At 41.2% G+C, this 23,437-nt stretch overlaps 1 long non-coding RNA gene across 1 annotated transcript; it reads right to left on the bottom strand.

Moving 5' to 3' along the window:
• Positions 1-12,215: 12,215 nt before the first annotated feature.
• Positions 12,216-14,615, bottom strand: LOC136358511 (uncharacterized). Its single transcript, XR_010743134.1, has 4 exons — positions 14,505-14,615; positions 13,632-13,709; positions 12,998-13,091; positions 12,216-12,306 (listed from the first exon to the last, which is right to left on the bottom strand). It is a non-coding gene; the product is annotated as an uncharacterized lncRNA (long non-coding RNA).
• Positions 14,616-23,437: the final 8,822 nt, after the last annotated feature.

The following is a 23,437-nucleotide window of genomic DNA, read 5'->3' on the forward strand; positions in this document are numbered from 1 at the left end:
CTGTTAATCCACTATTGAAGACGGCATGAAATAATTCTCAAAGCTCCAGAGCTTCCAATCACTAAGAATCACTTCCTAATACCCTAGATCATGATCAATAGCTTTCTGTATTTCTTCCAGAGTAAACCCACACCACACCCACACTGCCAGAACTGCTGCATGAGTTCTTTGGCTCGGGCTCACGACGGACACCCAGGAAAACTCACAATTCAAGCTAGGTGTATAATAACCCTGTAAAAAGCACAGTAAGACTTTAACACCTAAAAGTGGATTAATAAGTCAGCACAGTGGAGGAGGAAGGGCTTGCTGGTAGCTGCCTAAGCCATCTAATCAACTGGAAAATAAGTGTTTACAATTCAATGACATTTTTCTCCCTACACCCTAGGCTTGCTATACTCAGAGGTAGCCTGAAGAAGACATGGGTTGGACAAGGGCCCATAGATCCTTTTTGCACTTGGTGGCTCCTGCCAGCTCCTTCTCTCTTTTAAGTGGCATTTAGTGCACTGCACTCAGATTTTGGGAGAGCAATGCTGTGTTTACTCCTAGCCCTCCCATCTCTGCATCTGTCTCTGACCACCTGGTTATGACCTCGAGTGGGACATACTCTTGGGAACTAAGACATGTAGGTTTGAGTCTCCTTCACCTGAAGGGGTTATTGATCCAGGACTCCTAATCCATGATCACCAAGTGCACGGATCTGATGTTACACACAAGGTGGGTGGCCTGTCCTTTACCACAACAGCTTTTCCCCACCTTGTGGAAATCAGTATTCCACCATTTGGAGGAGAGGAACATCTAACCTTGAGGCTATCAAACTAGTTAGAATGCAATATGTTTAACCCAACCATGCTGCCTGTGCATTTTTACAGGCTTCAAAGTTAGGAACAAACCACAGCAGGAAATAATATTTTTATCTAGCATACACTATCATAACCAATGCACACTTATTTTTATCACCTTAATCCTTCAAAACAAACAAACCAAAACCAAATTGCAGGCCTACAAAAGCTTATTTCTGGCTCTCAGCTGGACTCAAAATTATCTTGTAGAAAATTAGGCTGATGGATACTAGCCATTGGTCCTTTTTAGCACAGAAAGTACTTTTCTCTACTGCCATGAAAAATTAACCATATCCTTGGAAAGAAGGAAGGACTTGAATAACAATCTGCTGTCAATCAGACATGGGCATTTAAGGAACAGCAGCAGCTACTTCTTGTGCTTGAACTCTGTTCATTGGACATTTTTCCCCAATACTTGCACTGACAGATCTGCACTGGATAATTTATTATCAGAGACTGACAACTGCATCAGCAGCCCTTCACTTCTATTTTTGGATTGTGTGACACTGTAAATTATGACAAAATAATCAGCTGTACAAGAAGACATCATTACAAAAAAAGGGGATGTGATGGAATGAGGAATAGAGATGAGATGAATATGGTGTAACTGGTCAGGGGTCAGCTCTTGAAGCATCTCCATATGCAATCATAACATGTGGAAAAGAACTGAGGAACTAACTTAACACTAAACAAGAGCTTGCTCCTCAAGGTTTCATCTTGTTCCAAAGATGAATTTTGGTGAGTCCTTTCAGGTGAATGTTATAACCAGTCACAGTCTAGAAGATGAAAAGTTGTATCAGCAGAACCTTTCCCAAAAAATAGGGATCACTGTCTTATTAGGATCATCCATTTGCAGTTCAGACTTCTGTGAACGGATTTCAGAAGGAATCTGGTGACTCATTTACCAGGACTCCTGAGAGCCTGGGTATTGCTTATCTATCAGGCAGTAGGACTGAAGAATCCGTGATTCACCACAAAACAGGCAAACTCTGCCTTTGGAGAAACTTAAAAATTAACAGCGTGATCAAACTTCTGCCAGGAATGAGAGACTTTTTAAATCCTGGCTCTGGGCCTCTAGAGGATGCAACAAATGACCTTCTGAGGCCCTAATAATCGTATTTCTAATGGAAAACCCGACCATTTTCTGACCTGGCCAGTGGACAAAGTTCATGCTTTCTCTCCTCAATTCTCTTTCAGGTCGAGCAGGCTGCTGTTTAGATAAATACACTTGGAAAAACTGGATAGAGAGATTACCATCTAGAGAGAGCTGAGGCTAGGAAGGATTACTTTCTCCATTTTGTAGACTGCCTGTTAGATGAGAAGAAGAGAAGCCTCAGGGAGGAAAAAGTTTAAGCTCTTACTCACAGCTGAAGCCTTGATACCCTCTTGACCCTACCTGCCTGAAGGTAGGTTCTGGCTTAAATGCATTCTTGAATCAGGATCTGACAGAACAAATGACTCATTTAACTCAAGGGAGTCTGTGCTACAGCCAGAATTGGAACCCACGTACACAAGTTGTTGGACTGTGAATCAGTAACAAATTTATCCTTTGCCTCACTGGAGTACTGCAAGAGGAAAACACTTGATGTTTATCTGATTTAACACAAGCCATGCTAAGTACTGCACCTGAAATGGAACATATAAATGGTGGATGGGGAAGAGGAGGCAGAGAAATAGGCTGGGAGGGAGAAGAATTAGGGATGACATTTTATGTCTTTTAAAAGTCTGACCTTTTGGAAATATCACTGTGTACGTTTTAAATATTAATAAAGGCAGTAGCTGTTAGGAGGCACAGGGCTGTTGTCAGGGGGTGACCTTTTATTGAAGTAAAAGAAAATTGACAGTTTTATTAGCCATAGACTACTGCAAACAGAGGCTACAGGAAAAAAAGCAAGCAAGAAAGCTGTCACTGTAATTAGCTACATTCTGTAAATTAATCTGAGGATGTGTCTGTGCCTAACCATTGCTGCAGGTCCCTCTGTATCTTAGCCTGGACTTACCAAACAGCTTGAGTTAAAAAGAGTAGCATATCCCATTTCAGTTCTTTAAAGATACTGTTCTGAGAGAAAACAGCCACGACACTGGGATCCTCATGACCCTGTGATCACCAATCCTGTCCCACTCTGTGCACCCCCCTCAGCTCTGAGCAAGGTGAGAACCCTTTTCAAGCATCACCAACAGGCACTAGATCAAGGATCAGACAGCAATTACCTCAGACCTATTTTTGCTTTTCAGGACTAATTCATTAAAAGATGCTTCTTCAAATGACCTAGACTTACTCAGACTAGAATTTTGATGCTACATGACCAGGAAAGAAACAATCACTCTGATTCTTCATCCCAAACTATTTGGGTTTTTTTTTTACTAGGAGCGAGCTGACTTAACTTCTTGTCTTCTAGCAGTAATCTCAAGGGTTCATCTGTGTGTCCAAGGCCACCAGATAGAGCACAGCTGTGTAACCTTGACTCCAACTTCTGAGAAAATTGCTAAACTGTGAGAATGGGCTGTGAAAAACAAATCGAGTAGATCTGTCAAAGGTAAGAAAAAGTAAAATTGTAGGCAAAGGTAAGTTTGTTCAGATAGGTGAGTTACAAGCTCAAGGATTTGAGAGGAAAAAAAACTCCCACCAACAGGAAAATATTTTAAGACCTGCAGGGGAAACAAAACACACCCCAAAGAGACTTGGAAGTTGCTGGTACATCATCAAAGATTTCTGCTCCAAAGGAGAAGAGAGGTGATTCCTTCCCCACCTGACTGCTGACTGCCTAGCCACTTTTATCCAGGCAAAGAAACAGGTTTATGAAGAGTTAATTCAGACTCTTCAACTCCTAGTGGGAATGGAGGATCAGAGAAGGAATGAAAAACAAAGGAGAGCTTGCTTGTCCTTGGGATATCCTTTAGTGACAAACACCACGCTACATAACACTTTTGCACTTCACTACCATTTACTTAATGTGATAAGATAAGGTCTTTCATATGTTTCAGCTCTATTCAGTGGTTTTTTGTAACTTACAGTTGACACCTCAGAAAAAGCTGGTTTATAAACAATGCCTAGCATAATCATAGAGGGCAAAATCTGTCCTCCTTTATGTCTCATTCTGCAGAAGTTGTTTGAAGGCAGTGGATTTAGAGTTGATGTGCACCCCACAAAGCCAGCTGAATCTCTTCTTGAACATGGGGACACCACTAAGGCTGGTGGGAATGAGGAGAACTTAAAAATAGTGAGAGGCATGGAATTCACTCCAAAGGGAAACAAGTCAGCTTGTCAGCAAGCTCCAGCACAAAAATGACATGGATCTGCTTTAGTGAGTCCAAAGGAGACCACCAAGTTAATCAGAGGGCTGGAGCACCTCTGCTATTGGGGTTGTTCAGCCTAGAGAAGAGAAGGCAGAGGGGTGACCCAGTTGTGGCCTTCCAGTACCAGGAGGGGCCTATGAGACAATGGGGAGGGACTATTTTAATGACCTGCAGTGACAGGGCAAGGGGTGATGACTTTAAACTGGCAGAGGGTAGGTTTAGGTAGGATATTATGAAAAAATTCTTCCCTATGAGGCTGATGAGGCACTGGGTGCCCAGAGATGTGGCTGTCCCATCTCTCAAAGTGTTCCAGGCCAGGCTGGATGGAGCTCTGAGCAACCTGGTCTAGTGGATAGTATGACTGCCCAAGCCAGAAGGGTTGGAATTAGATGATCTTTAAAGTCCTTTCTAACCCAAACCATTCTGTGGTGATCCATCTCTCACCAAGGACAAGCACACTGACCACAAACCAGCCTTGCTGGTGTCAGCAGTGGTTGCTGGCTGATCTGTAGATCCTGGGTTTTCCTACTGACAGAGAAGGTTCAACTGACACCAGAGAAAGCTTCAAGCACCAGCACCCTCTTATCTAAATGTCTCTCATACCTCTTCTGTGTAGCCTCCCATGGGCAGCTCCACACAGCTCTGGCTCTTTCTCTCTTCCTTCTGCAGTTGCAGCTCCTTGCTGTCCCCAGCACGGCCACCCAACCCTGCCTGTCCCCCAGACAATGTGTCACTGTCACCCCTCGTGTCCCTTCCTCCTCCCAGCAGGCTCCAAGTGCCCCTGTCCCAGCTCACTGACTCTTTATCACACGCAGCTGTGAGGGCACGGCTGTTCCCACTCTTTATTAATTAACACAACTGCAATCGATCAGGGCCAAGATTGCCTTCAGCACCAGCCCTGTCATCCCACATCCTACTGCTCAACCACACTACAAAGACACATACAGAAGGATAACTAGAACTTTTTAAAAAAACCTTTTTTTTTTTTTTTTTTTTAATGGAGGTATAATCTCATTTCCATTTTAGTGGTGTTTTGTTGTTGGTTTTTTTTTCCTTTTTTTTTTCCTTTTTTTTTTTCCTTTTTGAGTTATGTTTTTTAGCTGACAAAGCACAAGCTGTATTTGTTTGTAAAAACTGGCAGGATGGGAAAAGGTAAGCCTAAACCAAATATTTATTCTGAATAACACACTTTAATCAGATAATTCACATAGAGACACAAATGTGAGCTCGAGAACAAGCTAAAAATATTGTCAGGAAAGCATGGGTAAATCAAATAGGAGAGAAAAGACAGTGAAGTAATTGTAAGGAGATTTACAAGTCTATTGCCTGGAAAAAATATTCCAGGTGCTGCTTTATTCTTTAAAACACAGGAAGGTACTTTAGACATAGAGAATGACAACAGTAACACAGAAACGCTGTGAAGGCATCTACATCTCTTACTGCTCACTTCTATTTAGAGGAGCCAAATTTCTCCTTCCTCTTTTCTCTTAGCGTTGACAAAGTTTAGGATGCCTTGAGGGCATTTTTGTATTACAATGTCATGGAACCCCCAGCAAAGAGAGGCAAGTCACTCCACTGAAAGTGAGGGCACAGCCAGTCTGTCCCAAAGAGGGCAGAGCTGGCATCCAGCACTGCAGTGCAGCTGTCTAACAGCACACAGGAGGGGACAAAATACACCCCTCTGGGACAAAAGCCTCAACTGAGAGCAGAGTCAATGAAAGCAATGCCTTCTGACAGCAATGGAAACCATTCCCTATCAACTTACTACCCATTACTCCTCACACCCTCACCCAAACCATCTCACACCAAAATTATCCAAAACTCACGCCCAAATAATCCAAAACCTGAAAGTTGTGTCAGCATTTACAGATCTTTTATATAAGAGAAAGGAAATATGTATTATAAAAAAAGACTCACTGCCAGCTAGAAGTTGATGTGTCATTTTGTGGTGGTATCACTCTACTTCTGCTGAGTGAAATCCGTGTCCTCTCTCAAGGCAGAACAGTAATTACTCTAACAGTTACCAAGTTTGCAAAACTCCAGTGTAAATGACAGAGTTATTTAGGGGTGTAAGGGAAAAAACAGACAAAAGAGGAAACTGTTCCAGTACATTTTGCAACAACAGGAATGAAAACCTTTACAAAAACAAGTTGTTAGAGCAAATTTCCTTGATTAAGTAATGGGACCTGAAAAAGGAGGACGCCTTATCCTTAGAGGTCTTGAAGACACTGAGTGAGGTGGGAAAGAGCCTTTGCAGAAGGAATTAAACTTGTTTGAAACAACAGAAATGGATCTGTTCTGCATCAACAAAATGCAGTCTGCCAATAGTTAACTAAGACTCTTCACTCTTGGCTGTGGGCAGGGAATCTTCTGAGCACCTTCCATCCCAACCTGTCTATTTAGACTGAAGTAACAACAGCAAAACACAAAATAACACTCTTTGATACTGCATTTTCCCTTTGTATCAGGAAAATGATTCAGTTTTGTGGTTTCCAGTCAGAGATGCAGGCAATGACCAGAGGACAGAAGTGTAATGGGTAAATCAATTTTTCTCTTTTGCTTTTCAGAAATATTTTGCTTCTCCCCAGTCCCTGGCATTTATAGCTGTCTTGAAGTTGAAAAGCAGATTTCTGCCAAACCACAGCCTAAGGAAACTCCTCAGTGTACATGAAAAGCAAGTTACTCTCCAGGGAAATGGTGAGAGATTTCAGCTTTTTGTCCAGAGATCTGAAGAGATGAAACATCAAATACATATGAAACATTCAGATACAGCAAAGTGTAAAAACCTCTTATATCCAGTCTATGAGTAGTACCTTTTTAATGCACTCCTGTCTACAAAATCCCTTCCTGTAAATCTATTCATGCCTGTGCAGAGACCCTGCATTAGTCTTATAAACCACTAAACCCTCCGAATTACTTGGATGATTCAAAGTCAGAAAATTTTACTTCTGTGATGCTTAGCAGCTGGTATAAACCAGAATTGCAATTTCAGTCAAAGGGGAAGTCTAGACCAAAACACATCATCCATCAAAACCACACCTGAAATACCCAAGGAGTGTGACAGGAAAATATGTACATGCCTAATGATACACAACAGAAGACCACAATTATCTCCTGAAACAAGATATTCTTTTGGAAAAAGAATGACTGGTACATATTCACGGATCTATTTGTGTTTGTAGCTCAGCACACCAAAAGGCAAAGTAGGACAAAGGTCTGGGATTTTTTTTTTCCTCTCCTTGTTCTGAGGTCTTCCTCACAGAAGAAAAAGAAAGCTTATTTTCTTTAAAAACTAGTATTAAAATAGATTTGCACCATAAAGATGATTTTTTTTTTCACGCTGCTGTTTCAGCGAAAATATTATCTGGTCTCAGCAGAAGTGTTAATATTTGAATTATCCATATTTTTCCTTCTGAACTGCAAGGAAGTTACATGATACCAAACAACTGTGGCAGGAGACAGAAGAAAGCAGCCCAGATAAACAGGAAGAAAGTAGAAAGCTTGAAGATGTGAGAAAGGGAAGGATAAGTCTTTTTAGTTATTTTTAAAGATCACACAGTTAATATTTACAGAGCACGTTGCATCTGGAGGGATGTGCAGGTGTTTTGGCAATTTCTGGAGATACTAGAAATATCCAGGCCAGCATTTTGAAGTCAGCACAGGCATTTTGATCAACAGCCTGTTCTGTCTTTGCACATACATTTCCTGAGGGTGTTTCCTACCTCTACCAGAGCATGGCGCAAGCAGCTTGTGCTTGCACCAGGGAGATGAGTGGGGGAAATGACTTTTTAAAGCATATGGTAAGCTGGGCTGGCTCCATGACAGATAAATTGTATGTTATCTGCTAATGGCAAGGATGAAGAAGAGACAGAGAAGATGCTCAGGTCTGTTAGCTCAAAAAAGTTACGGCCAGCTGTTACCCAAGTTTATTTATTTGACATGAAATTTGCTGCCATTCTGTGTCCAGAGAATGAAAGCCTTATATAGCCCCTGTGCTTTCAGTATAGCACCTTCCAGGATAAAGAAAATTCCCGATTTTAGCCAGAGAGCATGCTAACGGTTTCTTCTCCCCTAAAAGACTGGTCTCCACTGAGGTTAACAGGCCTTGCAATACCCAGCAGAAAACCCACTCATTTTCTTTCAGCAGTCGATGGTCCTTTCATTTTCTATAGTTTCCTAATGCAGCACCACCATGTAGTGGTGCTTATATCACAATTCACTTTGATTAAGTGGAAGAGAGAAAGTCCAGTGGCTCGGGCTAGGGATTTTCTGTATGATTGAGGCAATTAGAGTCTAAGGCCCTCATTTTCCTTGATTTTTCTTTAAGATAACAACAGGCATACCTCAGCTCGGCCTGTCATTCTTCAAGGCTCCTTCTATGCAATAGAGAACAGGCTGAACTGTCTTAAGGTGATGGTCCCTTTCTCTGACAATTCTGGAAACTGACTGGTATCTTTAAAGTTAAATGAGCAGCTGATGCTTCAGCTCCCAGGGTGTAATAGTACTTTGCTACCCTTGAAAATATTACTTTAGAGACCAAAACAGATCCAGACCACATGGTCTTGCAGGAATCTTGATAATTTTGAAACAAGCTTTGTAAAGACCATTGAGTCTCATTGAAAGTCTGTGCTTAATTGCAGGTATGCTAGTTTGGAAATCTTTTTGGGAAGGACCACCCTGGAAAAACGTAGCTCCTTCTGACTGAAGGCTGGTAGACAAACACATCAGTTTTACCCCTGCAGTGATTTAAACCTCTGCAGAGATAGAATTCTCACGTGAAGACTCTTTGCACCCAGTCTCTTAAGGAGTCTTAGCAGCTTCAACTTCAAATATCCCAGTTGTGTGTTTGTTTAGGTGTAATGTCTATAGCTCAGCTGGACAGAGTGCAGAGGAGAGTCAGGAAAACAATCAGAGGCCTAGAAAACACAAGCTGCAGAACTGGACTTGATGACCCTCAAGAAAAAAATAAAATGGCAGTACTTCCAAAGTATTCATAGGACAGGAGTCCAGACTGGTGGATCACAGAGGGGAGAGATTTGAATTGTAGCAGGGAAGATTCCTGTCCAAAGTCCAAGAGCACAATCCTCCTATCAGTTCATTCAGAAACACATTCTTCTTCTTCCTCATTCCTCCACTATTCAACCACTATAAAAGTACATAGATCTTTCATTATTTTAGCTTTTGTATTTTACTGAAACTATTTTGATTGTGGCATGGATGTGGTTTCAGAGAGACAGTTACAAACTCAAACCTTCGTGTCCAGTAAGAATACTGAGAAATCAAATTTTCCTCGAGAGCAAGAAGCAATTTCAAACCAAATTTACAGGAGTGAGCTGTAATGGGAGGCCTTTACAAAGGCAGTTTGGAGGTCATCATTTTTCTTAATTCCAGAAAAGATTAAACAAGACTGAAAAAGTAAAATAATCTCTAAAGTCTTTTTCAAGTATTTGAAGGATACTGTCAGTGTTTCCTGCCTAGACATTTCTCTGTGGGAGCCTAAGCCACTGTTTGTGGTTCAGATTTTTTCCCATCTGCTTTCTTCTACCATGCCCATCAAGTGCACAAAACACAAGTGTCTGTGTGATCACATGCAATCCTGAACTGAAAGCTGCATGTGAGAGCAGAAGCAGCTGCCTGAGACTTTTCCCATCCACACTGAGTACCTCCAAAAGGAAGAAGAGGTATCACAGACACTTACACTGGTTGTAAATTCAGCTGTGAACTACAGGCAAGCAGCTGGTCTTCAAGGAAGAGACCCTTCTCTGACACCAGTCCCAGGCCATTGCTTAACGTGGTATACTCAGAGTTTGCCCAATGCTGCAAATTCCAGCAGCTATTCAAATATAAAATTAATCTGTTAGCTAAAATGTCAAAGGAATGGGGAGTAGGAAAAAGCAGACACCTATAAGGCTTTTTACTTGATCTCCAGAGCTCCTTGATGGTTTTTGCAAAGCAGTATTTCCAGAAACTGATTAAAAACAAGCTGCAAGTTTATGGAGAGTCATTTGTATAAAGATGCAACAAGGGGAAAATCAGAATTAAGCAAGTTCATTTTTTTCCTGATGGATGAAGAGGCTGGAGGACAGCACTTGGGCATCCTGTGCAGTCCCAGAGGCACAAAACTTCAAACCAGCTAACTCCTGTGTATGATGGTCACCTCGTGAATTAAGAACTGTCTAGAGGTTTCATATATAAACCTGAACTCTGCTGTTGCAAGAAACAGTATTTCCCTTCAGTATAAATAAAACCTACATCTGGATTTTTGAATTCTTTGTTCACACTCGTGTGTTATGATTGTTCCCGAGCAGTTTTCTCTTTCCCCAGGAGGTGTAAGAAAATAGCTTAGCTAAGCCAAACAACACTGCTTGTCATGTAAGAAGACTGGCTGGCTGTCTCTCTGGCCAAGTACTTTATCCTTGGTTCTACTGGAACAGAGAGAATAGGGCACACTTGAGAGAACTCTTGAGGACAGGACTGCATCTATGGAGAGCTGATATACTGGCAAAGCCCAGGCAGAGGGGATGGATCTTTGGTTCCCAATTCAATAGTGCAGTTAATTTGTTCATATGCTGAGATGGCAGATTCCAGACAGCTGCAAAAGAATGGTGCAGAACAATTGAAACCTGGGCTAGTGCAGACCTGCTCTCCTGTAAACAACACCTATGGAAAGGTATGGGAACATGCTTTTGGGTCAATGGATAAAGCAAGCACCTCCCACCATGTCATACATGGGTATTTCCTGCCCCCACAGAGCCCTTTGTCACCCTTCACAAAACAACGAAAATGCTTTTGCCAATTTTTTGGCCTCTTTGGGCAGTAAATGTCATAAGCATGTTTTACAATTAGTCACAATCTAATTGCACCTATACATTAGGGTCCAGCTTTAGTTGAACCACCACAAACTGTAATATAATTATGAACGCTTCTGATTTCCAGAAAACAGATTTCTGGAGCCTTTATTTACATGAGTTCTGTAGCACCCAAAATTCTCTGTGCCTGCTCTCTGACAGAGTACTGCATTTGGAAATTGTGAGTGGGAGTTTAAAATAGGTTCAGCATGCAGCTCACACTGTTCCCATCTCTGACATCCATGTGTGGTTTGGACAATCTGGAGTTTTCCTTGAAAGACCTCATTCTATTTTGCAAAATAAAGTCCTACATTGGCTGCTATTAGGCTCTGCAAGTTGCAGAGCTTTAAGATGTCACTAACACAATAAACAATGATGTTTATAAACAGTCTGATGGCTAAATAGACACGTACAGGATCAAATATTTGCCACACAAGCAATCAAACAAACGGATAAACATGAAGAAAATTATTACAGAACTATAAATGTTCTATTATTAACCAGCAATCTGCATATCTTCCTCCAATTAATGCCTAGAACGGAGATGCGAGTCAGTCGAAACTTAATTACTGGCATAACACTTTGTTGATTAGAAATGCAGCAGCAGTCATTGCTTCCACTCCATTTACACAAGGCCCATAATAATAAGCCAAGGGATGTCAGTCACTGCATTCCTGCCAGTAGTTTCTGCTGTAGCAATAGCTTCTGGTGTAAATGCACTCCTCCACTCATGTCACTCAGCTCAGTAATTGCCTTGCCACTCACATAAAGAAAACAATTTCCGGCTTTGATGGGATTTTGTGGGCTATGTGCAACTGCTCCTGCAATCTCTGCAGCGAGGTGTTAGGTGGGCTACTTTGGTGGATCATAACATGAAACTAATCTTTAAGGAAGCAGGTGGAAAGCGAGAGAGGGTTATACGCTGGTAGGTGCAAGGGAAATGGTGTTTTCCACGTGATCAACAAAAGTGAAGTGTTCAATAAGGTGGAACTGAGACAAGAAGAAGAGTAAGGCAGAAGCGAAGGGAAGAAAATTGCATAGCCATTTTCATACCATCGAGAACGTCTCTTTGTTCAGCACATCTTTCAGAAGCTCTTATAAAGCCATCTATACGTATTTCATATGGCATAGGTAGCTGACCAGCAGTCTAATTTCAGCTTCCTTCATATTTGATCCTCCCCACAAGCTGCACCCTAACCACCATCTTTTCATTCTAATAACCTTTTCATTATTCCCAGCCCGAAGCTGCAGATGCAAAGAGTTTTCCCCTCAGTATGTGACATGCAGCATTCTTCCCACTTCACCTCTTATTCCTCACATTCCTAGAACGAGGTCACCCAACATTTGACATCTCATTCTATTTCTCACAGCCCACAGTCCAGCTTCAGCTTTTCCTGGGACACCTGAGGCCCTCCTCAAGCTCTTCATGCACTCACATGAGCCTGGCTTGGCTTAGGAAGAGGACACCAAGTGCAAGGACAACCTCTAGGATGGTAAGCAACAACTAACCTTGTGTGCTTGCAACCACAGCCAGAACTTGCAGCAACAGAAACACAACTTATCCCCTGCCCCTCACCTCCCAGGTAGATTTACACTGAGGTTTTCATAGACAGGTATAAGAAACATTCAATTTCTATCTCTCTCTTCTGATGAGTCAAAACTTGATCAGAAATACCATTTGAGTAGCAGGTTGAGGACAGAGTAAATGGAAAGATTAACAGAAAAGTACATTTCAAGACTCAAATATGGAAAGCCATATCAACAATAGGACAAGGAGGCTTAAAATTAAAGGAAAAATGTCGCTGTCCCACAGTATCAGCCAGAGAACATCTCTAGTGTTATAATTCAAATTTTCCCTTGCAGGCATAAGGGACAGGGTGAAACAGTCAAGCTGTCCGTGAAAAGCTTTGCTTTTACATTTGCAAAAGAGCCAGAGTGAAGTATTACGTACGATTTATGCAAATTATTATAATTTACACATTTTTTCCACCAGAACAATAAAGCACAGCTTACTGAGGTTCCAGAAACTGAGGACACCAGAAATACCAGCGAGTATGGGGGCTGACAAACAGATACCCACCATCCAACAGGGGCCTTGTTCTAGTATCTGATAGATACAAACACAATGAGCAAACCCATCCATTTCAGTTGTTCCCAATGACGTTTCGGGTTTATTTCATATCTGCTGCTTTAATATTCAATATTGCTGTCCCTCTGGTAGGACTAGAATTAACTGTCTTCAGTAAGCTTTCTATTGCTGAGCACTCTCCTGAGAGAGATGAATCATGAAGATCTTAAAATGCACCAGGCTCCTCATCCCTTCATAGCATTGTCTACATCTTAAGTGCAGCACAAACTTTTAGCAAGTAAAAATATATTAAGTTAATGGAAAAAAGCTCTTTCATTTTTAGCCTGAATGGTTCTACTTCAATTGCAGTATATTTCATCATAGCAATATTAAGATACTTCCAAAACTGCTCTTGCAGTTCAAAGAGGTAAAAAAGGCTTCAGGGGGATGTCAAATCTTATCTTTTGATTGATTACAACACTTTTTCGTATAGGAAAACTTGGATACACACAAACCAAGGAAACCAAAGCTCACTGGTTCTCCTTCTACCCCAAAAGAAAGCATGGTAACTGTTCTTACCTTCAGAAAAGGCATGACAGCTCTTGATGTACATCTTCAGAAGTATCCAAAACCTCCAAAGCTGTCAGGATTCACACCCTTGTGAATTATAGAATAACACAACAGTAATAATTAAGGATTAATTTTTTTTTCGAACAACACAGAATAAAGTTTTTATAGTATTATTCTTTCATGTTTTTATGGTTTTACTATTTGGAAAAAAAAAACCCCAAATAAACAAAACCAAATTTTAAAAAAATTAAAAAAAATAAAAATAAGACCCTCCTTGGAAGGTAGCCTGACTTAGTATTGATCACTTCTTGTTCTTCACATATGGTGAAATGTTATTTTTAATGCTGACTACACGCTAAATAAAGAGAGAGATACACACAGTACCCTGTGTTATCCAAAATAACCCAGTATGAGGCTTTCCTGTAAATGAGATCACCAGCAGTACCCCAGAGTGAATTTGTGCCCTATTTTTGGTACTTCGTGTTTCTTCAGCACAGCATTCCTCAAAACCAACAAATAAACATAAAATCTACAAGCCTAAAATACAATCTAGGCAAAACCAATTCACAAAATACAAGGAACTGTTGAGGCAGAATTTAAAGTGCAATCACCAGTTTAGGACAGTTCCCCACACATGCTCCTCTCTTCAGAGTTTTCAATAAATCTCTTACACTCTATTCCCACTTTCTCCAGCTTTCTATTATTTTCCTCATATTTATTTTTCCTTCCAATCAAAAGCCTCTTTCCTCTCTTCTTATTTGAAAACCGAAAAACGAAATAAATTCTGTAGAATCACTATGTGGACAGATAAGAAACTATTGCATATTTCAAAGAGAAAGTTTCACATTTAGTATATTGAAAAATGGAATCAAATGTAGACACCATTTCTGGAAAAAGCAGAAGAGGCTCTCAGGCAAATATTTCAAGCTGTAGGGATTTGTCCAGTATCTATTTGCTCTGATGAGCCTGTAAAACAAAACAAAACAAAACAAAACAAAACAAAACAAAACCAACAAAAAAACCCACCTACCCAACAAAACCCAAACCACAAAATAACAACCACCATAACTGATAAGTAGCATCAAGTGATGTTCTGCAAGACCTTCTTTGCACCATTTTTGATTTCACTCTATCTTGCTTGTGCCTTTCAAGTGCGTGAAACAGAGCAAGGTCTACTCAAGAAAATAACACATTTGGAACAAAATTACAGAACCCCCATCCAAACCCTTTGCACCTCTGTCAGAAAAACTAAACCATAGGGTCAGGCCAGGAAGAAAACAAGGGCATGGACAAAAAAAAAAAAAAAAAAAAAAAAAAAAAAAAAGAAATTCTTTCATTGGCATAGCAATAACCAGCAAAAAGAGGCAGCAATAAATAAAAACAGTGATTACTGCAGGGACATCAGCCTGCACCTCTCGAAGTGTTTAACCCTTGCTCCCTCATGTGAACTCAGTTAATCTCCTCCCCTTTGTGCTTTTTCCTGTTCCTGAGGTCCCTATTTGTTCATCACCTGTCTCCAGAGCAGGTTGGCTCATTTAGCTCTCACAGCTATTAGTAGCCAGGCAACATGTGGCACCAGCTTTTACACAAGTGTCTGTATTTACTCGTTTATCCTTTCACTTCTTTGGGGGGGAAGATCATAAAGTCAGCATGCTGCAGAGGTGAAGAGAAAGAAGAACCTCAGATAATAGGAGAGAGCACATCTCTCACACTTAATTAACAGCAGATTTATGAATATTCATGCAAGGAACACCTAGGCTAAGCTAGAGAAGGGTGTTTTGGAGAGAAGAAACAAATGCAGCTGCTGATTAGCTTTGTAAAGTCACACATGAAATCTGTCACAGCTGTGACTGACTGCAAGAAAAGGTGTTTCATGTGTCCCAAAAGCCATTCTTAAAGGAATGTAATACAAACCTTGGGATAGCTCTGTTTGGCAGAACAAATCCTGAAATGACTAGTGTGTAGCAATCCGGTCACTTGTGTGGCCACTGTAAAAGTGTCATGAAGCCAAAGGACATAAATGTTGTGCAAGTAGACCCATGGGATTAATAAAACATCACATAAGGGCTTCTAAATGCAGTTCAGCTCACCTTCTAAAGAGCACAGGAAAAGCTCAGCCCCACAGAACCTTCTTCACAAAGCAGAGCTGTCAAGCTGCATGTTAAAGATATCCCACCAGCTTATGTGAACATGGAACACCCACACCAAGGCTGCAGGGGAGCAGGAGACCCTGAGTGAGCAGAGACAGATCCTTCAAGCTTTGTTCGCATTCAATAGCAACAAAAAAATCCCTTGCATATTAAAGATAATGCAAACACCAGGATGACCTATCATCAACCTACTCAGAAATCCAGCCCCATGGAGGGTGAGTTTGACTCAATTGGCCCCTTGACTTTGATAGCTCAGAGGAAAAACCCTAAGTGACAGCTAGAACAAGAAGCTGTTGTTAGAGTCACTGTAGGTTTCCTAAATGTTTGGGGATTTTTTGCTGTGCCTGTAAGTGCTTCCAAGGTTGTAATCAACAGCTCAATCCTTTGTTGCTACACAATCAATTTGGTTTCTTGAGTTTACATCCTTATTTGAACTTGCCCGCTGTTGTGTGACCCTGGGGTAGCTCTGGCAAGATGAGGTGCGTAATTTCTCCAGAGGACAACAATAGAAGAAATAAAAGAAGATCCCACACAGAACGTGCAGGATGTCTTCTCAAGAAAACTGAGTGTTCTGAAGACTGGTGTTATCAACATACAGGACACAGGGGAAAAAAAAAGTATATTTTGACAGATACTTTTCAGTGACCTACAAGAAGGGGAAGAAATGGTTATGGAATCCCACAGTGTCTCCTCTTGACATAAGCAGAGCCCAGGACTGGCGATCTGTAAGCTGGGAAGAAAACATGACTTTCATCCAGCAACCTGAATTTCAGAGAATATTTAGGTATTTGCTAGCTCTTCAGGCTGCATTGGCAGTACTCTGTGTGTCAGTTTTAAGAGCTGCCTGATTATTAGCAGCTGTACCTGATTATGCACCAATTAATACAGGAACTCCCACCGTGTTAATATGAAGGGTTTCCTCTCCTTTGCTGTTCGTTTTTATCTATGACTTCAAGAAAAATCTATTGACCACCCCATGCTAATACAGTCATTTATTATGGTTATTAGGCTGTTATAAATCCCAGGGAACTTCGATAGATCTTACTAGTTTTGAGAGTGGATTTGTAAGAAATATTTGGCAAATCGTTTGGAGGAACAAAATGTCCTGTGTCTCAACCATATGCCCCCAGAAACACCAACTACTTGTGTCTCCTTCTCCAGTGTGCTATATAAAATGCCCCCCAGGCTCTCTGTTTTCTTACATGTCCATCCTGGGGGACACTGATAACCACAGAGGTGTGTGACTGTACTGAATGGGAACCAATTCCAGGGACAGATGGAACAACCACAGGGAGGGAAGGCCTGGGGCTGCCTCCAGGTCACACGAGGTGACCAGAAACTGCAGCCCTTGGCAGGGCAGGACACCCTGTTGTCAAAAGCAGGCAGCCAGCATGGCCACCTCTGAGATTCACTCCAATGACTTTTCCAGGAGACACCTTCTGCACACCCCAGCAGGTCCCTGCTCCTGCCTGCACTTGGAGCAAAACAAAACCAAACCCTTTGGCTGAGGTTTTCAAAAGCTCCTTAAGAGGTTTGTGACTGGGAGGTAGCTTAGGTCAGTCTGCTGCTTTTGAAAACTTTTCTTATCTGTAGCGTATTTTGTGTCAAATATTAATGTATAAATATTCCGAGAATTAATGCTTTTTGACTCCTAGTGACTGCATAATACAAAGAGAAATAACACCTAGAAACTACCACTGATTTACAATAGTAAACTATTTATTCTCAGCCAGCTGGCTTGTGAGATGAGCTGCTCTGTATTTTAAAGCATAACTTTCTCCCTTGCTTGTCGCAGTTTGGGTGACTTTTATGGTGTCTCCTTGCAAAGCTCTTTTACCAGGGCAGTGATTTGCAGTTCACATAAGCCACCAGGCTCCTGCATTATGACCTTATGTTACAGATAATACAATTTAAGATGCTAATTACAGAATGGGCCTGTGAAATAGGATGGAAACTTTTGCTGGGCTGTGAGGCTGTTCTGCTTCTCTTGAGGCATAAATGATTTTATTTTGTCATCTCCTAAAGATCAGCCATATCCTTTGCGGCACACACACGATGCATTTTCTGCTAATCCTATGGTTATTAGTCTTGTGGTAGCAGCCATGGCTCAGAACCCAAGCAGAGAAAAGCAAGGTTTGAACTTAACACAGTGATGCAAGGTGTTTGTTTTTACCGGTGACACACCCATGGCTGGCTGGTTCCAAATGTGGCATTATTCAGTGAAGTGTAGAAAACAGCCAGACTAAACCATTCCAATATAATAACCTTTTTGCAATATGAGTTATCTCTACAAGAGAATATATTAGTGTTATTAATAATAGCCTCACATTAATGCAAAGCTGTGCTGTCACCTGCCACAGAACAGTGGCTGTGTCTGTGACTCCATTGGTTATTACATTACAAGGATGCCTGGAGCCTTATGCTGACATTAAGTGAAGCAAGCATGGCATTTAATGCATTTAGCTAAGTAAAAAAAAATAAATTAAAATCATACCTGTAATTTAATATATGCATGTTCTTCACCGTGGCAATTACCCACAAGTCCACAAAGAACAGACTGGGCTTGAGGCTATCAGACAGTTTATTCAGAATTATTCTTACGGATGATAGCACTTCATGGTTCCCAAAACAAGCTTGTTCATTACATTGCTTTCTGCTAACTGTATTTCTGCAAGATGCCCCTTCCTAGTATTTCGGGGGAGGTCTTTGAACCATGAAAAATACCAGAAAACTGACACAAGAATGATTCAAGCATCACAGATAAAGCAAATATGCAAAAAGTGCATTTTGTTCTGATGCTGTCTGCAGTCCTTTAATCAAAGAAGAAGTTGGCACAGCCAGAAATGAATGAAAGGGAGCTGAAGGGGAAAAAAAGACATTCAGAATTATTAACCCCATTTTCCAGTGTAATTTTTAGCACAAAGTAAAAGCATACAATCATCTCCTCATAATAATCTGTGGACTCAGCTATTCTTACTTAGGTAGGACTGCAGAAGTTCATGCTCCCAGAAATTTATCCCAGTTCATTTCTCTGAATCTGTAACCTTCCAGAAGTCTGTTCCAGATTTCTGGATAGACTCTGCACCTTGGTGTGCTGAGAGCATCCAAATGCTCCAGCTGGATCATCCTCAGCAATTAGCAAATAGCAAAGTTTGTCAGCATAGGCCAAGCCCCAGTTTCAGGTCACCATATTTCTGATACACAAGACATCTGAAATGCTGAGCTGAAGTGCAAAGTTTCAAGCCAAGATTCCAATGGCCCTTTTCTGTTTATGTCTCAATACCTTAAGCAGTAAGGAATTTGGCCACTTACTCTGTCATTCTCAGGTGAGTTCTGAGTTTCTTCAGGTCAAGACAGCTGCTTTCCAGGGTCCAAGTCTGTGTTATTTTTATTGTTCAGTATGCTGAGGAGATAAGGAAATGGGTCACAAACATCATCAGAAACACCACATTTATTTAAACATATTTGTCACCACAATCTCATTGCCATTTGCTTTTCCTATGCAGTAGTGTAGAACTCATAAAACTGTTCTTAAATATTGACCCATTTTATTTGCCTAGTCATAGGCTTGGTTCATTTTATTCTAAAATAATCAATAATGTATTTACCTGGCAAAACATTTGCTCAAACATTTTCTAATCAGCCAGCGTAAGACCAGCGTTGAAAAGTTTGTTTTCTTCATTACAGCTCTAAATTATGGTTTGTTTATTCTGAAAAAACACACAGAAAGTACGGTTGTATCTACCAAGAGAGATTCTAAGAGATTGTGCTTTTTGAAATTGTAGCTGTCATGGCTCAGGACCGTTCCACTGAAATACACTTATGCTGGAAAAGAAATTCTTGGAATGAAAAGCTCTACTCTTTCAAAAATGTTTGGATTTCATTTAGGAAGTGAGATCAAAATATTTTGCCTCGGGATAAGTAAACTGGTATTGCAATATTTGGTTTGTGAGACAGAGTCAAAATATTAGCATCGTTGTAGTGATAACATGCAATTCTCTGACAAAACCCCTCAGCCTGCAGAGAATTTCTCACAGGTCACTGCAAGGATTCAGTAACATAAGCCAGGATAAAGTGTTTAAGTGTGGCTCTGCAAACACAAATTAATTTTCATGTGAAAGAGTTTCAATCACTTCAGCTCAAAATCCTGAAAGGTTGTATTTGGACACTCCCATTTGAAGAGCTCCTTTGAACTTCGGTTCTGGATTTAACTTTTGTTCTGTTTCATGTGAACTTATTGTCAATATTTATTTTATTATCTTCCACAGTAAAACAAATTTTAATTTTTTAGGATTTCTGGTATCTGAATATGTTTGTCATAATCCAATAAACCAAACTGCTTTAAAAATAGAGTAAGCTAATTTGTCTGTCCCAAATACAAATTTACATGGCTTTAACAAGACTTAAGGGATGAAGGGTAACATTTAGTTGTTTGAGGAGAAAAAAAAATGTCGGCCTATTGTTTTACCTGGCAAGGGTCTTCCAGTTTCTAAATAACATTGTGCTCTGCAAAAGCTTCATAGCCTAATATTTACTTCCATCTCTTGAAAGATACGTAACCAAAAGGATGAACGTGTTGCTCTCCCTGCTGCGGCCTCAGTGAGGTGAGAGGGATTGTTGGGTCAGTGCTTTAAACTTCCTTTTTGGCAGATAACAGACCCTGCTAAATAAAAATAACATGTTCAAAGACATGGTGAAGGCCCGTGCTTAGGCTGGGTGAGTTTTCATTGAGCACCTCAGTGGTATGGAATGCCCAGGGAAAGGGAATAACTCCAAACTGCCACACCAAACACCTCAGTAAAGCTGGTGCCAGCACCTGGCATTCTTAGTTATTGTGATATATTTTGTGGAATTAATTCGTGTTTTATTGTAAAATGTGGTATAAAATCATTCATGTGTAAGAAATAAAGGTGTCTCTGCTGGGAACAGGGGAAGTGACCCATTTGCAATAGAAAGAAGAGTGTCTCCACCAGAAGATGAATCCTCTCTGAAGATGGGACTGCCAACGACCCAGTGATCAACACCTGATGGAAATCTTATCTACATCGGCCTGGCTGTGCATCTCAATGCCTGGTTCCTGTCAATGTAATCAAGTGTCCATCCCTGCCCAGAAAACTATTCATCAGACCGGCAGCTTGGAGGAAAAGAAATATGAATATGCAAGGAAGACAAGAAGGACAGAAGGATGAGACAACCCACTATCCAGTCAAAAAACTGTATAAAAACCAACCCTGCAAAGACTGGCTTGGAGAATGGGGGAGATTCGGTGGGACAGAGGCCAGATCCGAGTTTCATCCAGCACCGACCCTGGGCTTGGTGCCAACCTTTGCTTGTGGCTTTCTCGGACTTTTATTTGGCAATTTTTCAATAAAAATGTTTCTTGATAAAATTAGCCAATCATTTATTTCAGTTATTGAACTCCAGAAGAAGCCACAGTGTGTGCAGAAGTCGAGGAAGCTGCTGCTTCAGCACGTGATGACACGACCCAAGTGGGTGGTGAAGGCTCTGGAGAGGACAAGGCGCCATTTGGAGCCATGAAGAGAGGTGGTGGCCATTTCTGGAGGCCTTGCTGGGCGTGGTGGCTCACCCATGCCTCCTTCTGCTGTCCCTTCTTCATTCCCTCAGCCCAGGGGCAGCGCCAGGAGGAAAAATACCTCAGACAACTGGCAAAAACCTTCGTCTCAGGCTGGGGCTAGGGCAGCCCTGCTGAGAAGAGGTGGCCATGGAGGCTTGGCTGCCAGCACCTCAGGCTGAGGTGGGAATGCCAGGGCTGCAAAAGAGGGTGAGCAGATTTAGTTGTCTGACCTGGGACACCCTGAAAATGCAGCCCTGAAAGCGCAGCCATGCCCTAAAGAAATGGCTTTATAAACACTCTCTTGGATCAGGACCTTTGAAATTTAGGCCATCACAAGGAAAAATTGGAACAGAAACAGCTGCTGAGGCCCAGGAAAAACGTATTTCCATGGATGTCTTATCCAGCCCAAGAGTACTGAACACTGTGCTGGGCCTGCCCACAAAAGGAAATCTCTGGAATTTAATACAAAAGAAACAAAGTTTTCATTTTAAGGAGGGGTCAGCTGTTTTATTTCAGTTCTTTTCTATATGTTCTGATCCAAAATGAAAGCTACCATTATTTATTTCATTCCACTCTGATTAATTTCCCAAGCTATAGCCATTGAAATGCAGAATAAAAATATGGCAAATTATATTTGATAGCATCTTACAATAGAGCAGTTGCAGATACATTCCACAGATTCCTTCAATAAATTTTGGGATTACCTTTTTCGTTTTTTTTTTTCCTCTTGTAATATTTTATTTTTAACACCAGTTCAACATTTCATTTCCATGCTTCCCAATGCATCTTTCCCTATTATTCTACTAATAAGTTTTGCCACTCTGGTTTTGTCCCCACATCTGCGCAGCATGATCAATGCTCCAGAAGGATTTTTACCTGTCTCACACTAATATTGCTGGTACCAGCAACAGCCTCATCATTTACCCTGCACTGAAAGATGGGAAAAGCTCAGCCCCGGGTAAGTTTTCTGGCTCCTCACTGTAATAACTAGTGCCACTAACACAATAAAATTTTATATCATTTTTATTGCATCCCTCCTAGAGAATTATAGGCAGAGCAGTGGCTTGCAGAGCAGATGTGTGAAGCTGCAGACAGAACTGCATCTGTTTCCTTTTGCCACAAATTGTTTTGTATAGATCCCTGTTGACTAGGAAATTTAACATACTGTCGCTGTACATCACATTTGTAATAAAATCATTGTTAAACAAACACATTATTCCCTTCTACTCTCCTCCCCCTTTTCTTTTTCTAATAACAAACTGACTTTATTTTCTCTCCGTCTCCTTCCTTCTCACTCCCAAAAATAGATTTTTCTTTTGGCTCCAGTTTTACTTGGACCTAGGCCAAGTCTAGAAGTTTGATGTCAGCTTTTACAGCAGTCCTAAGAGTACAGGGAAGGTGGGGAAATGTCAGTAAGAATCTGCTGCTTCCCACTAAATCAAAATATATTTGTCACTGCATTTCTTGATGGCCCCCCCCCCCCTTTTTTTTTTTTTTTAAACCCAAACCCTGCTTTCTGTGAGCAGAAGAAAATTAAGTCACCACCCAGATTCAGATATGGAATTGAAAAGAAAAGCTGTCTCTGAGCTGCAGAAAGTTGCCTGCAGCATTTAATCTCCAGGCTGGGGTGATGCCCTGCTTTTGCTGCAGCTGTGAGTGCTTTGCAACCTCATCCTTCTCTGGGTCACTGCAGCTACTCCAGTTTTTGGGCTGTGGAATAAACCAGCTCCTGGTTGCTGATAAACACAAAAAACAGAGACCTCTGAGAGCCTATTGCCATTTGCAAGAAAAAAAAAAGCTAATTTTGCTCATATTCCTACAAGAGGGAGAGTGGTATGCTAATGTAACACAAATCCTCCAAGGTAACACATATTTTTGGGAAGTCTATGTTTTCTGAAGGATGGGGCCATGCCGGCTGCAGCTACTCTGCTCCTTGGGGAATGGTTGCACAGTGGGGTCTGTGTTGTGGGAAGAGGCAAAGGCAGACTCTGCCTGCACCATCTCACACGGACATGGAGCAAAGCCACACAGCACTGCTCAGGGCTGTACATCTCTCCCCAAACCAGGCACTCACAGAGAGGCACTGCCAC

Source organism: Sylvia atricapilla, chromosome 3, assembly GCF_009819655.1.
Source record: "Sylvia atricapilla isolate bSylAtr1 chromosome 3, bSylAtr1.pri, whole genome shotgun sequence".
NCBI lineage: Eukaryota > Metazoa > Chordata > Aves > Passeriformes > Sylviidae > Sylvia > Sylvia atricapilla.